The sequence below is a fragment of the Chelonia mydas genome, chromosome 6 (assembly GCF_015237465.2).
Source record: "Chelonia mydas isolate rCheMyd1 chromosome 6, rCheMyd1.pri.v2, whole genome shotgun sequence".
In the NCBI taxonomy this organism is placed as follows: domain Eukaryota; kingdom Metazoa; phylum Chordata; order Testudines; family Cheloniidae; genus Chelonia; species Chelonia mydas.
In genome coordinates this window covers 42765155-42789047 of record NC_051246.2, presented here as the reverse complement: position 1 = coordinate 42789047, position 23893 = coordinate 42765155, and the positions used below count along the sequence as shown (strand labels likewise).

The 23893-nt window shown below is 40.9% G+C and overlaps 1 protein-coding gene across 1 annotated transcript in view; it reads right to left on the bottom strand.

Annotated features, from left to right (window-relative positions):
* The window catches only part of WT1 (WT1 transcription factor), a 139016-nt gene that overhangs the window by 114830 nt on the left and 293 nt on the right, over positions 1–23893 (bottom strand). Inside the window, exons 2-3 of the mRNA XM_043550198.1 lie at positions 21278–21367; positions 17464–17533 (exon numbers count right to left, since the gene is read on the bottom strand). The gene's annotated coding sequence lies outside the window, so the exon portion shown is untranslated. The remainder of the gene's footprint in view (positions 1–17463; positions 17534–21277; positions 21368–23893) is intronic.

The following is a 23893-nucleotide window of genomic DNA, read 5'->3' as shown; positions in this document are numbered from 1 at the left end:
TGACAGAAAAGAGAAGAGAACCCAAGTCTCCTAACCTCAATCTAGTGCTCTAACCACTGGACAGAGATGTTTTCACAGAACAGTTCTTATTACTACTGTGCCTAGCCTATGACTACTGGATTTGAGTAAGATAGTCTTTTTTTCCACTGCTTCATTGGAAAGATGACCAAAATCTGAAAATATCCAGAGATATTCCCAAGTACCCAGTCTTACTACAATTAACTGCAAATGAATTAAAAGAGAAGGGTACATATATCTTTGCTAAAGAGATTCGTAGCTAAAACTGAATACAGTTATTTCAGTCACTCAGTAAGGTGGGGAGTTGTGTTTGTTTTGTTAGTGTGTTAGTACACACATATCCAGGCACATTCTTATAAATCAAAAATATAAAGGATGTTCATACTCCACATCTGAACATTTAGATACCCATTTCAGCACCTAACTACTCATTACAGATGCCAAAATGTTAATATAAGGGCCAATTTCTGCGCTCAGATTTCAATATGAGATTTGACATCATACTAAGATGTCCACATTTAAAAATTGGGGCCCTATAAGCAAAAGATTCAATGGATCTTTCCCAGTATTATTGTACTGGTTCCAGTTCTATTAGCATTGACTGTGTTTCAGCTGTATAGTGCCTTTATCACATGTAGTCTTAAAAACTGGATGCAGCGATGTCTTTCTGGACTCAAAAGAAAATAAAACTCATCAATAATAATATGAAAAGTGATTTTAGGGAAGTTTGCTGTGGCTGTATTAGAATCATACTATCCAGCAACAATAACTGTAATTATGAGGACTCTACTTCTCTCACTAAAGCACTTGGAATGCCATATACCACAGACTGCCAGCTATCTATCATCCCAGAAAAGTTACCCTCCTCCCACATGCTGCCTACTCCTGTTAATTTGATTAAGCTGGTGATGCCTGCATTAAGTGTTTTGGCACAGAGCATTTTGCTTTGTAGCAGTCTAGTTTATACTTCTTTTCACTGAGATTCTGTTGTAAAATTTGACCATGGTGGTTTTAGAAAGGTTTATTAAATTGGTGGTTACTGTAAATAGGGTCTCTAAGGTTATATTTAGTTTTTGTGCATATGCTCTTTAGGAGGATTTTAGAAAGCAGGATTTTTTTAATTTACTTTGAGAAGCATGGGGACCTCTCACTAGCTATCTTGGAATTCTTAATTTAGGATTTAAAGACTTAAAATATTATGTAATATTACTATGAAGTAATATAAGGCAATAAAGTACTATATTACTCTAAAGCTTATAGTATAAATACTGTCCAGATTCAACTTATTACACTGCTGTAAACATGCAGTATCTACACTGATATTAATGAAATTACTCCTGATTACACTTCTGTACAGTAACTGAAAGCAAGATTTGGTCCATTACATGTAATGATTTACTGGATTCAAGGTAGACAGGCATAGGACAGGTAACAAAGGTGATTGCCACTATGTGTGGAGAGGGCATATTTAAAAGAATTTATGTAATGTTATTTACTAAAGGATGATAGAGGGGAGTAAGAAGCTATTTGTTTTATTAAAATGTAATGATGCATTGGCTGGTTTACTGAATCACAATGTGAGATTTTTTTGGGGTGAAGAATTATGTGTAATCTTTGCTCTTCCAGTAGAGTTTAGATATTGCTAGAGATACCATGACAGTAGATAGGAACCTGGATTCAGTAGTAAACTTTGTGACAAAGTTCCTCCTCTGCCTTGGTGGGTCCTGCGCTTATTGGTGGATTTGCTCACCTCAGGGATTTATGGCAGCCCTCAGTTTGGCCACGTTTGCTAGTGGCTCAAACCTGCCGTTCACTCAGCTAACCTCATCGCTGGTCAGCATGGGGAAAAGGAAGGAGAACAATCCCTGCAGTCTCTGCTGATCCACCTAGTGGGTCAGGGGATAGGCCAGGGACCTTCCCCTTTAGAAGGACCCACAGTTCAGGTCAACTCCTCTTATATCCAATAGGGCGGAACCCGGGCCCGCCCTCTACTCTAGATTCCAGCCCAGGGCCCTGTGGATCACAGCCGTCTACTGTGTTTCTTGTAACAGCTGTGGGACAGCTACAACTCCCTGGGCTACTTCCCCATGGCAGCTTCCCAACACCTCCTTTATCCTAACCACAGGACCTTCCTCCTGATGACAGGAGGCAGTACTCCTGCCTGCCTTACTCCTCAGTCCTCCAGCAGTACGCCCTCCCACTCTCAGCTCCTTGTGTGCCCCTCACTGACTGAAGTGAGGTCCTTTTTAAACCAGGTGCCTTGATTAGCCTGCCTGTCTTAATTGATTCTAGCAGCTTCTGAATTGGCTCCAGGTGTCCTAATTAGCCTGCCTGCCTTAATTGGTTCCAGCAAGTTCCTGATTGTTCTGGAACCTCCCCTTTTACCTTACCCAGGAAAAAGGGACCTGCTTAATCTGGGGCTAATATATCTGCCTTCTGTCACTCTCCTGCAGCCATCTGGCCCGACCCTGTCACAACTTTAACATACAAAGATTCCTGCTTGTTTCTATTCTGATGAAAAATAGCAGATAACTCTACATTGGGTCAGTGTTTTGATTATTTTATGGTAACAAATTTCTTTTCTAACCTTCCCTAGTTTTTCACTGACCTTTCACTGCTTTTGAAAAACAGAAAATACATAAGTATGTTTCTTTTTGATCTTTTTGTTTTTGTTACAAAGCTAAGAGTATTTTAGCATGGGCATGAATTTAGCAGATGTACACTGAAGGATTCCTTCCAGCATCTTAGCTCTTCAAATGAAATGGATGTTGCAGCTTTTCTGAACTGTTGCACGCATGTGGCTTCATGAAGACATTTGTTAAGCAATATCACCAGGATCCATGATATTCAATAATAAGATGAGAAGAAATAACAGCAGTGGCAAACACCTGAGCTTTTGGATTATGGAAGCAATACACTGCTTAAAAAGAACTGGGATTTGCCACAAGAGGTTACTCCAAAGTAACAGAAGAAAAAAAGAGCTTAATCGTTAAAATATACAAAATAATAATACAGTTGGACCGTTAAGCAGTTTCTTAACCATTCTCTGAACAGCTCTACTATACTCCAGCTCAGAGAAGCTCTCAGGTTGAAGACATACTGGAATTTTTTTTTCAATGTTTGAGTACTTTTAAATAAATTATTTCTTACCTAGCAGTACATTTTTATGTCCTTGAGAACAGCAGCAAGACAAATGTATCAATTTTAGAGGTGCCACAAGTACTCCTGTTCTTTTTGCGGATACAGACTAACACGGCTGCTACTCTGAAAACTGTCTTGGCAGGCTTCAAAAGAGGATTAGTCAGCTACACAGACAATCAGAACACTAATGGTTTCATTAGATAGGATGCTATTTTTAAAAAGAAAGATAAACTCTTATGCTTCATGGCATAAGCCAAACAGTGATTGGTATATGATTCGGAGGAAACTTCCCCCATGGGCCAATTATTCCATTACCGTTTGCTATGAAGTTCCTTGAATCTTCCTCCTAATCATCTGGTAAAGGCCACTGCTGGAGACAGCACACCAGACTAGATGAGTTTCTGGTTTGATCTGGTATGGCATCTCCTATATTTCTATTGTATCACACTGAGAGCTCTTCCAAATCAGTACCCACCTGTAGAACACTATTAATAGTTTTCTCTAATAGTTTCATTTTCAAATTTAGTAATTGTTTACTAAACTGTTTTTAATTGGGAAGGCAATGACTGTGGAACACGAAGGTCTAACCTGTGTGAAAAAACATTACTGTAGATCAAGCATTTAACAAAGTTTCGGTAGGCTTTACGATGACCTGCAGGGGGGAAATGCTTCTAAAATATGTGCAGCCGTTTAGAATGCAAACTGCCCTTTGTCACCTGAAACTTTGGGACTCTCTTTATATGGAAAATACATTAAATGATGAACAATTTATCAATTAAACAATGCTGTGGGATCAATATACTTTACCAACAAGAGGCCTCACATTCTTTTGGCTAATTTGGATTTATTTGATTTGAAGATCAGCCATTTATTTGACCCATCAACAAGAACTGCCATACAGTACAGTGCTGACAGCTAAAGACAAAAAATGCTGAAATCCCATTAAAGGTTTTTGTGGGATTATTTGGAAGATCTGGTGGTGTACCTAAAGAATTACCTAAACGTTTTGCAGAGTGCTTTGAGGGGAACATGAAGCAAACTCCTTCAAATTGCAGATGTTTGCAATACTTCTCAAATGCATTGGAAAAACTAAAAAGCACAACTTCTTAGTTCCCTGTTCCATACCATCAGCAATATTTTCTTTAAGGTCATCCCCAACAGAATAGTAAGTTTATTCTCCTTTCAGTCTACTCAGACAAGACAGATTTTGTTTTAGGGAGATGTTTAGTTTGTAATGTATAGTGGCCATTGAAAGTTGTTTATATCTCCTCTCCTATGTAAGGTTTTCCAGAGGCTTTGGTGGTGTCATGAGATATATTTCATAGCATGTAAGAATGAGCTGCTTAAATTACTATGCAAGTCCTTGTAACTGCAAGTTACAATGCAGCAAGGCTTGCATTCTTATAGTGGTTTCAGAGTAGCAGCCATGTTAGTCTGTATCCGCAAAAAGAAAAGGAGTACTTGTGGCACCTTAGAGACTAATACATTTATTTGGGCATAAGCTTTCGTGAGCTACAGCTCACTTCATCCGATGAAGTGAGCTGTAGCTCACAAAAACTTATGCCCAAATAAATGTGTTAGTCTCTAAGATTCTTATAGTGCTCCCTATCAAATACTGCTGTTCCATGCGTGACTTGGCTCTCCTTCCCCAAAAGTCACAACTTCTTTCTTTTCAAACCTTTTTCCCTTGGGAGAGAAAACTGAGAGGTATAAAGAAACATTTAGATAGTATATGCTTTGATTGTAAGTCAACCTAACTTTTCAGTTCCTAAGGAAGTATGATGTGTATTTTTATGTGCAGTATCATAAAACAAATTGAAGACTTTACGAAAAAGTGGTTTCTAAGGGCATTCAAAAAACATATCAATTTCCTGAAAAACATTTACCAACTTTCAAACAATTCAAGAATTATAAGTATTTTATGTTTTATTCTGATGGGTGATTATATCAAATGTAACATAAGTCTTGTTAGATGCAAAGGTTGCTTTAGTAATTATTATTTTTATTAAACTCTGTAATAAATACTAAAGTAAAATCCTCCTCAGGGACCAGATAAGAAATTCAAGAGAGGACCACATAAACTGGTGGAATAATGCAGCAGGAATAAAGCACAGGTGGAGTCAGATTACTCAAAAATCAAATAAGTCAAACAAATTAAAAAAAAATCACAGAAAACTCTTCCAACCGAGGGTTCATCCCACGCCAATGACCCAGATGGTTGGGACTGTACTGAGTTTGCCAGAGTAGTGGCTTAAGATCCAAGCATCAGGTCTCTCTTTGAAAACAAAAGTTCAATTCTCAACACACTCTCACCTTTTCCTTCTTTGGAGGTAGATACAACTAAAAATTATGTGAATTGTGTCCACCTTCAGACAAGACCTGAAAAAACAAACAAATTGTTTTTGCTCTGCAGTGACATTAGAGAACCTATGACACTTTTCAAAACAGTAGTAGATTACTCCCATGTCTTTGGCTAAAATTTCCATCCCTCGTTATTGTACAGTGTTTTGTGTGCCAGTTGTTCAGATGGCTGCCACTTTCCACCCTAGAAATGGATATATACTACTAGTGCTCTGAAAACGCTAGACTCCGGCATTACAATTCTTGCAATGTGGGTATACTTATGGCAGTAAAATTGTTTTACATAGAAATTGTCCTGCTGGTGTAAGAGGTGCAAGGCTACTAAAGAGATAGAGAGAGAATGTAAGACAAAGCCAAAAGCAGGCTAAAACAAAAGGATTAAGAAGAAATTTTGCAGAATAGCTGCAAATTACACAAAATTAATTCTAAAAAACTATTAACAAATGCAGATGTAATTATTTTCCTAGATTAGATACATATTTTAATTTACATATAAACATCTATATTTGTTATAGAGAATATATAAAATTAAAATTCTTGATAAATTACAAAAGTAAACAGATTACCACTTACTAAACACTAGCATGGTTATTAGCACAGCAGTTTAAAAAAAAAAAAAAAAAAGGTTGAATTAATCCTGATCTGCCCAAGAAAAGGGTACACAATTCTGACAGATCCCTTAGTACAGGCTGTGGGAGTAAAACATATCCATACTATAATCACATCCTTACAGAAATTGAAAACGTATGTGAAAGTCATGGTGGTCCTGCAAAAATATAAACTCATAAACGATTTTTTGATTCAGTGTCATCATTCATTTCTTTCATTTGAGAAATCAGAGTTTTAGCAGGACATACAAAGATTGATGGCTTTTTCATAAAAGGATATTTTATGAAACAGTGAAATGTAGCATATTTCTACCTGATAAATGTGGAGACCTGTAAACTTTGAACCCATATTGGCCTTTGTTGCTTGTGACCCTGCTTAAGTGATTTATTTTCTTTTAACAACTGCAGTCTGCAGGAGGTTGAATATACTTTGTAGATGTTCAATTCTGTTGCAAATGAAACAGTTTAAACTCAGAATGGCTAACATCAGAAGCTCTAGTACTTAGAAGTCATATTATTCTCATTTCAGTATCCTCTTTAGGAGCAGTATTTACGGTTTGAGAAAATATGTAATTTATAAAAAAAACAGCCTGGCAGGCTGCTCCAAAGCTGTAGACCCTGGCAGTCCTGGCTCCTGAGGAGCTGGGCAGGCAAGCTGGCAGGAAACCAGGAAATCTGATGGAAACCTATCTGGTTTCCAGAGGAACTTTGTTGAAATTGAACCATCTCTGCAAAATGTTTCCATTTCAATCAATTGGCAAATTCTGATGAAAAAATATTTTGTTGGAATTTTTCCAAACAGCTCTATCCACAAGGCCATCTTTACACTAAACCTCCTTACGGCCTCCCTTTTACTTATACTCTACCAGCGTGCAATGGAAACTAAAGTGATAATTTACACACCGAGAAGAAGGAACAACATGTAAACTGGTGTAAATTAGAGCAGTTCAACACCCTTTGACTTATATATTGTTCTGCCTCACAGATGCAGAGCTCGGAGCAAATCCAAGTATTTTCTCCACATAAAAACTAGAGATTTTCTCACAATGGAAGGGATTTGATTCAGCCACTGAGAAGAGACAACCAGACGAAGTAACTGTTTACCATCAGAAACAGTCTTCTTTGAGATTTTGCAGAGGCAATGATGGAGACCAAGAACCTTTGCCTTTTACAGTCACAAGTGATTTTTTTTTTTTAAATCCTATTAATGCAGTTAGTTTCAACATGAGACTTCCCACACTAGTGCTCTAGCCATCCTCCCTCTCACTTCATCTGTCCCAGGTCATCTGTAAGCCATGGTGACATGTAAGGACAAGAGAAGAGGCATTTTAGGGGATTACCATTTCTTTCAGATCTGATTCTCACTAGTGTGACTCTTGTCTTTGATGCCTCAAATTTAGACTACTGAAAGGTGCTCTTTAATAGGGCTATCCCTTAAAGCTATCTAGAAGCTTAAACTAGTGCAAAATGCATCTACCTGCTTATTAAGGGGAATTTTCCCAAATAACATATTATACCACTGCTCTACTGTATCTGCACTGGCTGCCTGTTAGTTTTCACATGGAGTTTAACCTATAAAGCCCTAACTGGAATGAAACTTGCTTACCCAAGAGTTTCTCTCTCTCCTCTTGCGATACTGCTGCAGTTGCAATCAGTGAAGGTATTCAAGCTGGAGACCCTTCAGTTTAAAAGGGAAGGGGTCTGGTGGCAGGTGTTTAATGTGAAGGGCCCCTGACTTTGGAATTCTCTTTCCCACCATTGGTCCTAAAGACCTTGAGTTTGCTGACCTTCAGGGTGCACTGGAAGGTCCATCTGTTCTCCTGGACATATGAGAAGGGTTGAGGTGTCTGGTGGGTGTGTTTTTGGGGACTGTTCTTTTTGCATCTAATTGCTTGGTAAATATTTTGTTATGTGAGTAGGGAGTTGGATTAGGATGGATGCTATCTTAATTATATTGTATGTTTAATTTTTAGACTATGCTAAAGTGCCTAGAGCTCTAGGATATAAAGTAAAATGGATACACACAATAAAATAAAGAGTACATCCATTTTGCAATCATTTAAATTGTTCATATTTCTCAAAGACTGTAAGCTTCTTAGAGCAGGGATATTGTCTATGTGTGTGTTTTGTAAAGCATCATCTGAGTGTATGGTATTTATATATATAAAATAAATGTTTAAAATTCCCGGCATTTTTATTCATGTATCTTTATGGATTGTCATTAGAAAATAAATCTTATGAAGCAGAGGAGTCCTACTATTGTAGAGTTAGTTTGTTCTTATTAAACCCTCCTGATTTTGAAGCAAGAGAGACAGCACTCACCACTGTTCTCAGTTTATAAGAAACTGTCTTTGATCAGCGTGGCCAACAACTGGCAAAATGATTTAGTAATTTTGATTTATTGAATATTATGAAATAGACATTTTAAATAAGAGAACTCCTTTTAAGTATTTATTAACGTTGAGTTCATGAAAGTAGGGCTAGATTGTGATACCCTTTCTTTTGTTGAGTAGCATCTCACTCCACAAAAGGTCCCATTGACATCAATGGGATTACTTATGGAGTAATATACTACTCAGTGTGAGTAAGGATATTAGAATCTGGCCCTCAGAAATTTGGCAAAGCCCGCAAACGGTGACAATGGGGCTACTCCTCTGAGTAAAGTTACTTGTATATGTGATTCTTTGCTCCAAATTAATGGAACTTTTGGCTTCAGTAACTACTGCAGGATCAGGATCATGTTACTAAAGACATATAGTGTTCTTCCCTGACCTCCAGAAAAAATCATTTCCAAAAATGAATATCCCATATTTAGACCCTAAGCTAAAGATATTTAGTATGTTAATAATGATACTTAGTTCTTATGTTTGTGCAATAGTTTGAAACATTCAGTGCCCAACATATGTTGCTGTACAAGAGAGCTACAGATCTTCATTCTGATTGATAAGAAAATCACTGTTGAGGAAAAAGTTACAGGGCTCCATAAGGGCCTGTACAAATGGATCTGATTACAGGACCAAGGCTTTGTATTGTATTTGTCCAAATTACATTGAAAACTCCTCAGGGAATGGGAGGAGTTTTTTGCGCTGCACATCACTGGTGCTATCTATCTATCTATCGAGAGATAAGACTCCAGTCAACTCTTTTATTAGCCACACAGTAAAGAAATCGGCCTACTTAACAATAGTGTTGACACTTAAAAATAAATAATAATAAAAGCAAACTAATTTCTGTGCTAATAACCCAAAATATCTCTTGCACTCTTTTTTCTAGGATCTATAATATTTCTTCTCAATATACTTATAAATTATTCATCAATATCTGTTTACAACAAATAATTTATACAGTTAATTTGACCTTTTCTCTACAAATTGTCCAGGAGCAAATTGTGATTTTCTTTATCTTTCATAAAACATTACTTGCCATATAATTTATGTAAATATTTTTAGGCTGTAGGTTGTGCACAAAATACAAGTGTGTTATTAAGTTTTGACTAGCTATGTAGGTCACATGGTATATTTCTGTTCCCTGATTGGGTGAGTATAATGCTTAGAATTATGTCCTCAGTATAAAAGCTTGGGTTTACTAAATCAATATTTGCTTTATGCAAACATATTCCATTATATCTTATAGATTTGCTGCTTCTGCAAAAATTCCCAACAGAAAACTCATATTTTGTAGATAAATGGAAAAACAAACATAGTCAAAGCAAATCTGTAAAAAGCCTCTGAAAAATTTTGCAGTATTTGCCCAGCTCTATTTGTAAATATATTAGTAAACAGACTGCTTCTTATCATTTAAAAATTTGGTTGGTTTTAAAAATTTGGTTTGGTTGGTTTAAAACTTGCCAGTGCTAAAGGTTTCTGTTATATCGTTTCCGAAGGTCAGAGTTGAAAATTTCAACTTGAGGTTCTATTGAGATATAGTCATTGTGCTTTAGTAAGTCATTCCATTATCCATGGTTATAATCTTCACTGACTTCAGAAGTAATTGCTTTACTAAACTAAAAGGAAGTCTGATTCTAATTTGCTATCTAGATCTACATTCTTATATTCTTTTTATAGATTTTTAAACAAGTTATCACTAGAATCTTCCTTCACTCAAACGTAAGTGAAAGTTTTATCTTTCTTCGGATATCACAAAAATAATTTATTACTAAGGAAACAAAACCTTTTGTCTCACAGTATATTTCTTCGCGACAGCTGTGGTATTTCAACGAAAGCACAAAAGCTGTGATGGTCTGGACTGCAATCAACCATTTTTAATAGGAAATTTTTACAGACTTTTAATAAGATCTTCTAACATAATTTATGAGGAGAGGTTTTGAAGTGAAGAGGCATTGTTTGGCAAAGTGTTCTTCCTCTAATCTCAGGAAATTTAAATAATAGACTGCTCATTTCCTCTAAACTTGGGATTTCTCCTAAAAATGGTTAAGAAAAACACCTGCTACACAAGCTCCAAAATAAGTGTGTCCATAGTCCAAATAAAATATATTTGTAAGGGCTTTTTGGAGACAAAAAGTTCTATGTCAGAGCCAACTATTATTAATAATGTAATACTGAATTTTACTTATTAAATTCAGAGCATATTTTATTTTTTACCTTTTTAATGTGGGTGACAGGTTAGTCTGAGCAATGGCTGGTAGAAAAAAAAATCTACGTTATTAGGATGGATTTGAAAGAAGCAGGGAGATGTTGATTATTTATGAACAATTTAAGATAAAAAACAATTACAGATAAGCATGCAAAAATTCCCATATTTGCTGAAATGATTCGGACTTCCTAAGATTAGAAAACCTGGAAGTATCACAAAATGGGCTTCCTAGTGAGATATTTAATATATCTTGCAAGAACAGGGTCTCAAAAGGTATTTTAGCACTTACCCTTCCTGTCCCAGCCAGAACCAGGAAATGCAGATGCACAGGAAAGGTAAAATTAATTTTTTATAATAAAGTCAAACTTTATAATAAAGTCCATACTTTTCTGGACAACAAATATATTTTGATTTGGGATTCGTTTGAGTTTTGGGCGAAGGTTTGGGTCAGTTCTTACTTTATCTGGACAAGTTACCATCCATAGTTCACATTTAAAGTAAAGGCTTTCCTACCTATGCTGTCTTAACTATAGCCAGATCTTCTCCTGCTGAGGAAAAAGAAGTGAGAGGAGTCTTAAAATGAAGAAATCTTTGCCAGGATTCCCCCCTGCTCCAGAGCAGCATGGCTCCAAGCCACACTACCACAGTCTCCTTCTGGTCACCAGTGTGTCGAGGATCTCAGCACTTAGCAGAAAAGACACAATAGTTGCAGAGCTGGGGTGCCAGTTTCTCTCACCAGTTTCCACAAGGTTGGGTCTATTTGCAATAATCCCTCCCACCCAAACCATCCCCAGCCAACTCAATTTTCATCTCTTCAGCCAGATATCAGATTGCCTAGAAAGTCCTCCCAAGCTGGAAAAGGAAGAAGTGTCACCACAGCAGCTGTGCTTGTGCTCCTCTTTTGTATGGAAAGGTGGGTTCTGTGTGTGTGAAGGATCCCCTTCAAGGGAGGAGGATCTGGGCCTCAATAGCCCAACCCTAAAACCCATTGACTTAAAAGGCTACTTGGTTCCATAAAGCATTCTCATGTGAGTACGAGTTTGCAGGATATGGCCCTTAAAAGCTTAAGGAATTGTTTTCTTCATCACAGTGCCCAGAAAATGCAGGATAGGTCACCCATTCTGCTCTATACTCCATCTCTTTTTTTCTGGCCCTGTCTACTGCAGCAAAATAATCTCTGGTTTACAACGGGTGTCAATCACTCAACCCCTCTTCTCTCTGTTCTTCATACCATCCCTAAAGAGGCTGAAAATAAATTGGCCACTGATATAGATATAGCTATATGCTAGATCCTTCTGAAATCATGCTGGACTTTTCTGTGCTCTCTCTCTCTCTTCTGGTTCATACACTTTCTTGCAATGGGTGGGGCCTGCACACATTCCACCATGAAGATCTTCCTAATCCACTCACTCTTGTTAGTATTAGTAGACTGCTAACAGCCAGTTTGTCAGGTGGCTGCATTCCACTGCAATCCTCACTGTTTTTGCAGGGATGTCTGGCTGCTTGAAACCAGGTTTTAACCCCATCCATGCCAGAGCCAGCATGGGGTTCATGCACTAAATATTTAAATATTATAAATTGCAGACAGTGATCAACATCCCCCACAGTACGTGTTTCGAGATCCACTGGTCCTACACATGCCTATCACAATATGTGGTGTACCTCATCCAGTGCACTAAATGCCCAATATCAATTATGTGGCTCAAACCAGACAATCCTTATGCTTTTGAATGAACTCACACAGGAAAAGGATAAAAGAGAAAAGCACCCGTGGTAAATGCTTTTCACAATGTGATCACTCTATATCTGAGCTATCAGTCTGCATCCTCAAAGGAAACCTGCACAACACTTCCAAAAGACGAGCCTGGAAGCTTAAATTCATAACTTTGCTAGACCCTAAAAATCACAGTCTTAAGACAGACATTGGATTTATGGCTTATTACAACAATCTGTAACCCACTAACCCCCCCATTTTCTCCTACGACGACAGAAGTGTTAATTGGCCACTTCACCTTGACTGGTCCCTTAGTGAGCTGTAGCTCACGAAAGCTTATGCTCTAATAAATTTGTCTCTAAGGTGCCACAAGTACTCTTTTTCTTTTTAGGATATGTGCTAACTACTTATGCTAAACTCTCTCTTTGATCTTGTATTTAGCTGTGACACTTAGGCCCTCTCTACACTGGCAAGTTTCTGCACAGTAAAGCAGCTTTTTGCATTGTAACTCCCGAGGTGTACACACTGCCAACCCACTTAGTGCGCAGAAACTGCACAGTTTGAAGCCCTGTAAAAAAACCACACCAACAAGAGGTGTACAGCTTTCTGAACCAGGGGTACAGCACCCCGGTGCCAGTGTAGACAACCTGGTTCCAGCACTGCAAATGGCCTCCGGGAGGTGTCCCACAATGCCTGTTCTTGCCTCTCGGGTCATCGGTTTAAACTCTACTGCCCTGCCCTCAGGTGACCAACAGTTATCCCCACCCCGTAAATTCCTTTGGAATTTTGAAAGTCCCCTTTCTGTTTGCTCAGTGATGCGTGCAGTGGTCTCAGTGCATCTTTCCAGGTGGGCGTGCCTGCTCCACCCACCAGGCGATGCCCTGCTTGGAGCAACGCCAAGCTGCTGGACCTCATCACTTTTGGGGAGAGGAGGATGTTCAGTCCCAGCTGCGCTCCAGCCATAGGAATTATGACACCTACGGACAGATTTCACGATGCATGACAGAAACGGGCCATGACCGGGACACACTGCAGTGCAGGGTCAAAGTGAAGGAGCTGCGGAATACTTACCATAAGGCGTGGGAGGCAAACTGCTGCTCCAGTGCTGCGCCCACGGTTCTACAAAGAGCTAGACATGATACTAGGTGGCGATTCCACCTCCACTGCGAAGTCCACTGTGGATATTTTGGTGCCTCGCGTGCCAGTTGAGAGTGGACTGAGCCAGGCGGAGGCAATCTTGGATGAGGATAGGGAGGGGGCAGGGGACCCAGAGGCAGAGGATAACTCAGAGGTCAGAGATGAATGCAGCCAGGAGCTCTTTTCTACCCCAGAGGAGGCTAACCAGTCACAGCTGTCAGATCTTGGCAAAAATGCAAACACTAGAGGAGGCCCCTGGTAAGTGAATTTGATTTGGGGAATCGCTGAAGTGAGTTGTTGGAGGCAGGAGGGTTGCAGAAAGCAGGTTTATGTCTGTAAGATGCATGTACCACCACATGTCTAGTCTGAGCAGCGGAACAGGCTATTGATTGACTCTCTCACTTCACGGGAATCTGCCTCAGAGATCTCCAGGAAACTCTCATGGAGATACTGGGCAATCTGCTGCAGCAGGTTCTTTGACAGAGCTGCTTTGTTTCTTGCCCCATTAATGGTTACTTTCCCGCATCACTCTGCAGTCATGGGGGGGGGCGGGGGGAGGGACATTGCTGCACACAGGTGAGCTGCATAAGGGCCAGGGCGGAAGCCACAGTCTGGAGAAGACCCTCCCTTGATTCCCTGCTCACCCTCATCAGCGAGATATCTTCCATAATGAACACAGCCTGTGGAAAATGTGGGGACAGGAATGATTATCAGACTCCCCCTACAGTGCTGGCTCTCCCCAAGAGCCATGTTCCTAGTGTACAGTAGAGTCCGGGAACACTGATTTCCCCTGCCCCTGCAGCTATTCACCATTTTGGGCATCTTGTGGCTCATGGGTGCGTGCCTGGGATCAGCCAGTTAGTGACAGGTATGTGAATACTGGCTGTGTTTTAAATCACTGAATCAGTGTTCTGTGTGTTGTGTTTTGGCTTCACAGAGATGACCTTGGGAGCCCAGCCTCCCTCTTTGTTATCGCCAGCTGTACGGCTGCACAGAATTAGAAAGTGGCCACGAAGAACTAAGGAGGACTTTCTGAGTGACGTTATGTTGCACTCCGCAGCCAAAAAGCAGGAATTGAAGGAGTGGCGGGACAGCAAGAAGCGGGACAGAAAGGTGAACGTGGCACGCCAGAATGAAGCCACAGAGCATCTCTTAAACATTGTGGAGTGCCAAGTGGACAAGCTCCAGACAAAACTAGCATTGCAAACCGAGCAGCTCCGCGCCCACCCTCCGCTACAGCCGCTGTCGTAAAACTTTTTTCTATGGGCCCCACACACACCACCAACACACTTTTATCAACCTCCTGGATCCAGTCTGTACTCGCTGCATTCCACTCCTGCCCCATCACAGTCCAACCCTGCAGACTCCCAGTACCCATTGCACTCAACACCCGTCCCTCTGCAGTTTGGCCCTGCTGAAGTACAGTACCCACTGCACTGTACTCCAAAGGAGAAGGTTGGATATGATCCCTGGACATACATAAATCTTTAACTGTCCCGGGATCCCACCTCCTCCTGGAACTTTCCCTTCCCCCATTCCCCTCAGTGCCGATATGTTTTTTTGTTTGACTCTCTCCTCTGGTTGTTGTTTTTTAATAAAAGAATTGTGTTGGTTTGAAAGCAATCTTTATTCTATTAATTGAAAGCAAACAGAGCCCTGCAAAGCAACAGGCAATTACCTTAAACCTTCATAGTGCATCGTCTACACCAATCACAATCACCTCCTAGCATTAATAACTGCACTCCCAAGCATAACAACAAATATTAGTGGCTTTCAGCATCAAATTGCTTCCTCAAGGCATCCCTGATTCTTATGGCCCTGCGCTGCGCCCCTCTAATAGCCCTGGTCTCTGGCTGTTCAAATTCAGCCTCCAAGTGCTCAGCCTCAGTGGTCCAGCCCTGAGTAAAGCTTTCACCCTTCCCTTCCCAAAAATTATGGAGTGTACAGCACGTGGCTATAAGCATAGGAATATTGTCATCGTCCAGGTCCAGCTTCCCATATAGGCAGCACAAGCATGACTTTAAATGGCCAAAAACACACTCAACAGTCATTCTACACTTGCTCAGACTGTTGTTGAACCGCTCCTTGCTACTGTCAAGGTATCCCATACATGGCTTCATAAGCCACGGCATTAAAGGGTAGGCGGGGTCTCCTAGGATTGCAATGGGCATTTCGACTTCCCCTACGCTGATCTTCTGGTCTGGGAAGAAAGTCCCTGCTTGCAGCTTCTTGAACAGGCCAGTGTTCCGAAAGATGTGTGCGTCATGCACCTTTCTGGACCAGCCTGTGTCAATGTCTGTGAAATGCCCATGGTGATCCACAAGTGCCTGGAGAACCATTGAGAAATACCCCTTTTGATTAATGTACTCGGTGGCTAGGTGGGCTGGTGCCAGAATTGGAATATGCATGCCATCTATTGCTGCTCAGCAGTTAGGGAAGTAGATTTGTGCAAAGCCATCCACAATGGCACGCACGTTGCCCAGAGTCACGGTCTTTCGGAGCAGGATGCAATTAATGGCCTTCCACACTTCCATTAACACGAATCCAACAGTCGACTTTCCCACTCCGAACTGGTTAGCGACCAATTGGTAGCAGTCTGGAGTAGCCAGCTTCCACAATGCGATTGCCACGTGCTTCTCCAATGGTAGGGCAGCTCGTGTCCTTGCACCACAGGGCTGGGGCGAGCTCATCACACAGTCCCATGAATGTGGCTTTCCTCATCCGAAAGTTCTGCAGTCACTGCTCGTCATCCCAGACGTGCATGACAATGTGATCCCACCACTCAGTGCTTGTTTCCCGAGCCCAAAAGTGGCGTTCCACTGTGGTCAGCACCTCCATTAATGCCACAAGCAATCTCGTGTCGTAGCTAGTATGTGTGGCAAGATCAATGGCACTCCTCTTGCCTTTGTAGTTTAAGGAATAACTCCACTACCACTTGTGACATGTTAATCAGAGTGAGAAGCATATTAGTCAACAGTGCGGGATCCATTCCTGCAGCCTGAAGAGGCAGAGTACGCAGTACATAAACCGTTGAAAGATGGCACCAAGTGCGGACAGAAGCACAGGGATTGCTGGGATGCGAAGCAATGCATCACGGGGCACTGGGACAGGACCCAGGATGCCCCGCGACCCCCTCCACCTTCCCACAAGTCTTGGCGGCAGAAGAGGAAGAGCTGCTCTGTGGCATGGCTGCCCAGAGTGCACCGCTCTGAATACCGCTGCAAGTGCCACAAGCATGAACACGCTATTGCGCAGGCAGCTGACAGTGTGAACACACAACAGCGGTTTCCCTTCAGCGCTCTCTGAGCGGCGCTGTAACTGCCGGCGCTGTAACTCTGCCAGTGTAGACATACCCTTAGTACTTTTCCCAAACCTGAAGAAGAGCTCTGTGTAAGATCGAAAGCTTGTCTCTCTCACGAACAGAAGCTGGTCCAATAATCACCTCACCCACCTTGTCTCTCTAATAAGTTGCAGATTCAGTTATATAAAACACAGTCTCATATATAGAGATGTTACATTTTCAGTGGTAACTAAAGCACATTCTTTTAATTAACTTCCCTAAGATCAGTAGCTTAAAAAACCACATAAATTTTATATTAAAAAAACTATTTCCTGGGATCTCAAATTCAAATGCCAACAGAGTCCTCTAACATCTTAATCCTTCTGGGAAAAATAAAGTAAGCACCGCGCAATATACTGTGTCAGAGTATTTCAGAGAAGACCTTAAAACTGCATGGTCAATAGTTATTTTAGTGTTTTATTTATTTAATAACATACAGTGAGCCTGCATCCGGGTTTACCACCACAGCAAAGAGCAGAAATTAAAGATTCCATGACAAATGAGGTTTGCATTAGTATTTTTAGCCAATATGTCCCTTCTCCCACTCTTACCTGGGCAGCATGCTGTACACTGGTTGTCCAGTGCCTGTCTCTCCAGAGGTGGCTGGTTTTTTCAGTGGTGCTGGATAAAAGACATTTTTGAAGTGCTTTGGGATGAAAACAGTAGCGCCAAGATTTTCAAAGTACTAACCATCCATCCTCTAAAAAACTTTAAAATCCTTTTTAAAAATAAATAGTTTTAGTTTCTCAAGTCGGGCACCCAAAAGATGGAGGCATCCAAAATCATTAAAACATTTCTAAAATAGTTTATCTGTAAAGTATGTGGAATATACAACAATAAATGATAGTATGGCAAGACACAGTATAAAGGTTTTAATGGTATGAGCTTGAAAATGATATATTTTCTTGTATGTGCACACATTTTAAAAAGTACTTTAGAAATATTTCAGTTTGTAAAAATTGTTATAGGTTGGGACATAGTGATCTGTTGAGAACATGTTCAGGGCAAGACCACGGTATCTGTCGTTACTGTGATCCAATCATCCAAAACTCCTGATAGGGGCATGATGGAGTTGCAGCCAGTATTCCAGCACACAGACTAGAGCAATGATTGCAGACCTCTGCTCTGCAGGCCCACAGTATTCCCACAGACTGGAGTTGTAGACTGCATTCCCCTCAACTCGCACATACTTCCCCATGCAAAGATAAATTAATCAGGTTTCCTGCAGGGGAGGTGGAACTTCAGCCTCGATTTATAAAGTGAAGTTGAAGCCAAGAAGTTGTATTTTAATGGGAATTGCGACATTTTCATAAAAGGAAATTTCCAGAACTACAAGAATAACATCTGCCCTTGTTAAAGCACAGTAATTACAGTGGCTTCCTTTAGTCAATATATCTCTACCATTCATTGTAAACGACTACTTTTTCCTAACTACTGCATAGCATATCAACACAGGGATTAAGATTTTTTTTTCTCCTAAAGTCAAACACATTCTATTAATATTCAAGGAGCCATTGTTTCTAAAAGCTCTTTAAAATTAATTGTTAAAATTAATCCATCATGCACAGGAATCCATTAACCTTTAATGATATTTTAATTAGTGCTCTTCTCGACTTTAAGGCTGAAGTTTTGTTTGTAACATAGAGGCTAGATATTCATAAACACCATATGCTCTTTTTGCTCAACAAACAGCATTATCACTTCAGGAAGGCCCTCCTGGTGCTATGATGAGTAAAACAATATATATTTTTTTCATACTGCAGATTGTTTAAACTTTTGAAGCATGAAGCAAATCCAGTCATTATGGACTATACTGCACTTAAAAACCATAAGTTATTGACATCAGAATTAAGAGTTTACCAAGCATTAAATCAGCAAGATGATTCACACTTTCAAGTGTAAACAATACAAAACATAGGGTTGCAGTACCAACCTCAAAATGCCCATTAAAAAGTAATCACTTCAGCTCCCTTTTCCTGGTACTGCAAATTTTATTACTGTTTTTTTTTTCCCTCACAGAAATGTCTGTTCTGACATTTGAATTAGTCTATGACTTAGAGTATGAAAAAGTTCTTTACTATTTGCTAACAGCTACTATTCCCAAGCAATAATAAGCCAGGACATCCTTCCTACAAAAGGTATTTGCTATTAAACATAAGACACTGAAAAGATTTTAACCTAGTTATCAATCTTGGGGCCTTATAGTTGCCTATGCAGGCTACTCATCCTAGCACCAGAAGTACTTTCATACTGGGTACTTTGTTCCCTTCTGTCCCCTTGGCAGGATAGCTCCTGCCCAGGTCTCCCCTGTGGATGCTTCCCCCTGATCCTTTTCTCTTATGTTTTGGAGGGTTCCACAGCATGTAGATGTGATGGGGAAAATGAGGAGGAGAGCAGTTGTCCCACAGCCATACCCTCTCACACCTTTCAGAGCTTCTGGGGGACGGGGGGAGGGGTATCAATGGAGGAGAAAATATGCCCCAGAAGCAGCATCCCTTCCTTTCATGGCCAATCCTGCCTAACTCTGCTGGATTTTTGCCCACTATGTAGGCAGAGAACATACTGAAATTTTAGGCATACTGTAACTTTTCTAATGTTGGTTATAATTCCCAGTGCAGTGAAGGCAAGGAAGTGGCTTACAGTACAGTGCTACTAATCTAGTGGAGGATTTTCAAAAGAGACTAAGTAATTTAGGAGTGCAAGACTTTCAGAGGGACTTTGGTCTTAAATCGTGTAGGCATTTTTGATACTCCGACCCCTAGTGAATATGAATTATAAAAATGATTAGTAATAGGAGAAGGAAAGGAAAACTAGGTTTGGTTGTTTCGTCCCTCCACCCATTTTGGGGCTTTTTTTTTTTTTAACCTTGCAAATATGAGGACTATCAAGCCTTGTCTCCCTGGTATACTGGAGGTCTCCCTTGAACAATGGAGAGATACGGACTGGGAATTTTCTCAGCCCTTCGCTAAAGGGACACATGTTGAATACTTAACAAGAGAGCTTTACCTGCACTTAATAGGAATTTGAGTGATAAAGATACAAACTAAAAACAAACTAAAACTAAAAACTTTAATATTCCAAATAAAAATCCCCTCCCCTCTCAGTTAATCAAGTTCTTTCCAAAGTACCTGTGATGTCATAAAACTACGAGTTCTCTAGCTGTTCATAGAGTTTTCCAAGAAAAACAGAGGAGGTACACCTTTAATTTGTAATGTAAAACATAGAAGGAAAAAAAACTTTTCTGGAAAAAAATGTAAAAAGAAAAATCTTTCAGACTGTTTTTATACATCATAAAAATGGGCACAATATTAATAGTTATAAAATGCAAATATATATATGCATATCTATATGTATAATATATATAATCTTAAAATCTCAAAGTACTTTACAGAGTTAGTTAAATAATATCTTCATTTTACAGATGGGAAACTGAGGCACAAACAGATCAAGTGACTTGCAAAAGGTCACACAGGAAAGTCAGTAGCAAGGCTAGAATTAGAATTCAAGACACCTGACTTTCAGTTCTGAGTTCTAATCACCTTGCCTCACTATTTATTTTTCTGGGGTACTGAGTTTAATCATGCCTGTCATTTTCTTACCATATAATGAGAATCATCTCACAGGAAAAAAACATAGCAACTAACTTCTGGCAAGAAAAAGTTAATTTTTGAACTAGCTTTTAATATAATGAATAAAGAGAATCAAAACCTTTATAGTGATCACCCCAATATTTAAAAAGTGTTCAAAGTCTGAGGTCAGATCCGGATCAGAATCTGAATTTTGCTAATCTTCCCCATCTTTATAACGGGGTGAACCAAAATCCCTGTAAGCCTCAGAACTCTGAGTGTTTTCAATCCATTTCTGGATCTGACTTTTGCATCTTCAGCTCAACTTTAGATTAAACTAATGATTAAAATATACACATTTTTCTGAGTGTTAGCAAGTATTTTATATAAGATATTCTAAATAGGTTCTTATTTGACACTCATCAGTGTGGTATCAGGGCACCTTCCAGAAGTGCAGCTAGCAATGTGACTAACATCGGTCACATACCATTTGTTTTCTCATCCTTTCCCAAGTAGGAGAATTGTGTGTTCAGTGAAGTGTTTTGTTTTGGTAGAGTTTTTTGTTGTTGTTTTTGTTTTTAATGTAATGTTGCCTAGTTGTATAGCTATTCAGTAGTGCCTACCAACAACAAATGAAATAAAAAAAACTAAATTGATAACAAGAACAAAGAAGAGAAGCATAAGAGGCTTATCAAGAGCTAGGATGAAATCCTGGCCCCACTGAAGACAATGGGAGTTTTGTCATTGACTTACTAGCCAGGATTTTAGCCCCAGGAAGGATTAAATTTCAGCAACTTACTGTACAGTTGGATTTCTTGTTTGTCATACAAGTATCATGAGATCATCCTTCAGCTCTGTAGATAGTATCCCTCCTGGACTAGTTTTGCATCTATAAGCAGAAGAGTATTGTTTTATTAGTTATAAAAGATTATTAAACATTAAAACGAATTCTAAAACTAAAGGAGTCAAAAGATACATATACTTGAATATGATCAGTACAAAAGTGGTAACTATAATGGTGGCAAAAAGACAAGCAAGAAAAGAACAAAGGTTCAAAAGAGCAGAGGGCCAAGAACAGAACTGAAGATTGTGGCCTCTACAGAACAGTAGTCTTGTGAAAGACAAAGAGCACTTAGATAGGATTAGAATGATGGCAGAAGGAAATCAGAGACACTGGAATAGGTATGCACTTTGGCACAGATCCTCAAAGGTATTTACGTGCCTAACTCCTACTGATTTCCTACATAACTTTGGGGATCTGGGTCTCTTGTCTTTCCAGTAAAGCAGGGATTTCAAACTCCTGGCCCGCAGGCCATCTGCGGCCTGAGAACCTCCCCAACGTGGCCCACGGGGCTCCAGCAATTTTGGGGCCGGGTCTCTCCCTTGGCCCCGACTGTTGCCCCCGGGCACTCCCCCGGGCGATTTAAAATGGCCCGGGGCCCCGCCCACCACCTGTAGCGCAGTGGAGCTGAGGGGCTTCCTGCGCGCTCGCTTCACGTGGCTGCCGCCCCAGGGAGGAGAGGGGCTGTGCCTCCACATGCTGCCCCTGACCCGAGCGCCCCTGTGGCCAGTGGGAAGCTGCGGGAGTGGTGCCTGGGGGCAGCAGCATGCGGAGGCCCCCGGCCCACCCCGCCTTGGAACCCCAGGTAAACGCCGCACCCCCTCCCCACACACCCTCTCCCACCCCCAAACTCCCTCCTACAGCCTGCACCCCACCCCTTTCCCACACACCCCTTCCTGCCCCCAAACTCTCTCCCAGAGCCTGCACCCCTTCCTCCTCCTCCTACACCCCCACCACCTGCTCCAGCACAGAGCCTGTACCCAGCACCCAAACTCCATCCCAGAGTCTGCACCCCAGAGCCCCTCCCCCACCCAAACTCCATCCCAGAGTCCAACCTCTCACCCCTTCTGCACCCAAACTCCCTCCCAGAGCCTGCACCCCACACCTCAATCCCCTACCCAAGACCTCCTCCCCCACCCAAACTCCCTACCAGAGCAGGGTGACCAGATAGCAACTGTGAAAAAATGGGACGGAGGTGAGGGATAATAGGCACCTATATAAGAAAAAGTCCCAAAAAACGGGACTGTCCCTATAAAAATGGGAAAGCTGGTCACCCTATCCCAGAGCCTTAGGCAGGTGGGGTTGGAGTTTGGAGGGGCGGGTTCTGGGCAGTATGAGTAAAATTATTGGCCCGCTGGGAGGATTTGAGGATTGGCACTGGCCCTAAGGTAAATTGAGTTTGACACCCCTGCAGTACAAGAATACTGTTTAACCAAGATTGGTTAATAGGAATAGTTTACACAGGCAGCAGTGAACTCTTTAACCTCCCCACCTAGAAATGGTCAGAGGGAAGAAGTTGGAAAAAAGAAGAAAAATTGAAAACGTCTGTATTACTACAATTGAATGCATATAGAGCATGGATATTAGTGAAATGTTCATACAGCAAATACACCAAGCTCATTTACTGAGAGAGCTGTGATAGTTGTCAGTGCAACAGGAACTGCAAAAGTGGATTTTGTAAAGCAGTAACGCTCCATCTCAGCAGTCTGTAATTTTATAGTGACTGGTTATGACCATCTGTACCACATTATCAGGCATCTTGAACCCTTAAATGATGTTGCAGGTGATCCTAAACTTTGTCATGCTATTGATTGTGAATTCTTTAAATACATTTTCATTTAAATAAACTAATTTGAAAACTGAATACCTCCTAAATTTGGGGTCTGTAATTTGGGAAGACTGAAGGAATGCTCTCTCTCCCACTTCGTACTTTACCAAAAGACCACCTCTTTGGGCCTATTTGAAGTCTCAGAAGGGTGGGCATAAGTCCACCAAAATGAAAGGCCCACCACCTCATAAGGGAGAGGAGCCACTGAACCCAGAAATCAACTAATTACGTGGGATTACAAATCTGAGAACAGAGACAGGGTGTCATGACTCATAAAAACAAAATGAGGGAACTGGATGCCCACTGTGGACAATGCCTATTGTTCTGCAAAGGAGTCAGTGGATGCCCTGCAGAGGAACCAGTCCCAGATACATGAATGATCCAAGGAAGGGAAGAAGTCACCACAATCACTGAGAATCTCCTCATTGGTCTGCTCCACGGATTATTGCCAGCTTGGCTAATGGCAGGAGGAGGCAGTCTGGTGACTTTGTGGGGCAACAGACGGGAAGTGCGGAGAGTAGAGGAACAAAGGGTACTTAGAAGTAGAGGGAGAACCGCCACAGGTGCCTTTGACGAGGGTTATACTGTCTTGCGGGGGGTAAGAGGATGCTTTGGCTTCTGGGAAGGTTAGTTTGGTGGTGGGCTCTGAGTGAGATGCACACGTGCGGTGCTGCCACCTGCCCGTGCCCAAAGAGCATCAGGCCCCAAAGGCTGTGCGATGCACACAAAGCTCCTTGGGCTGTCTA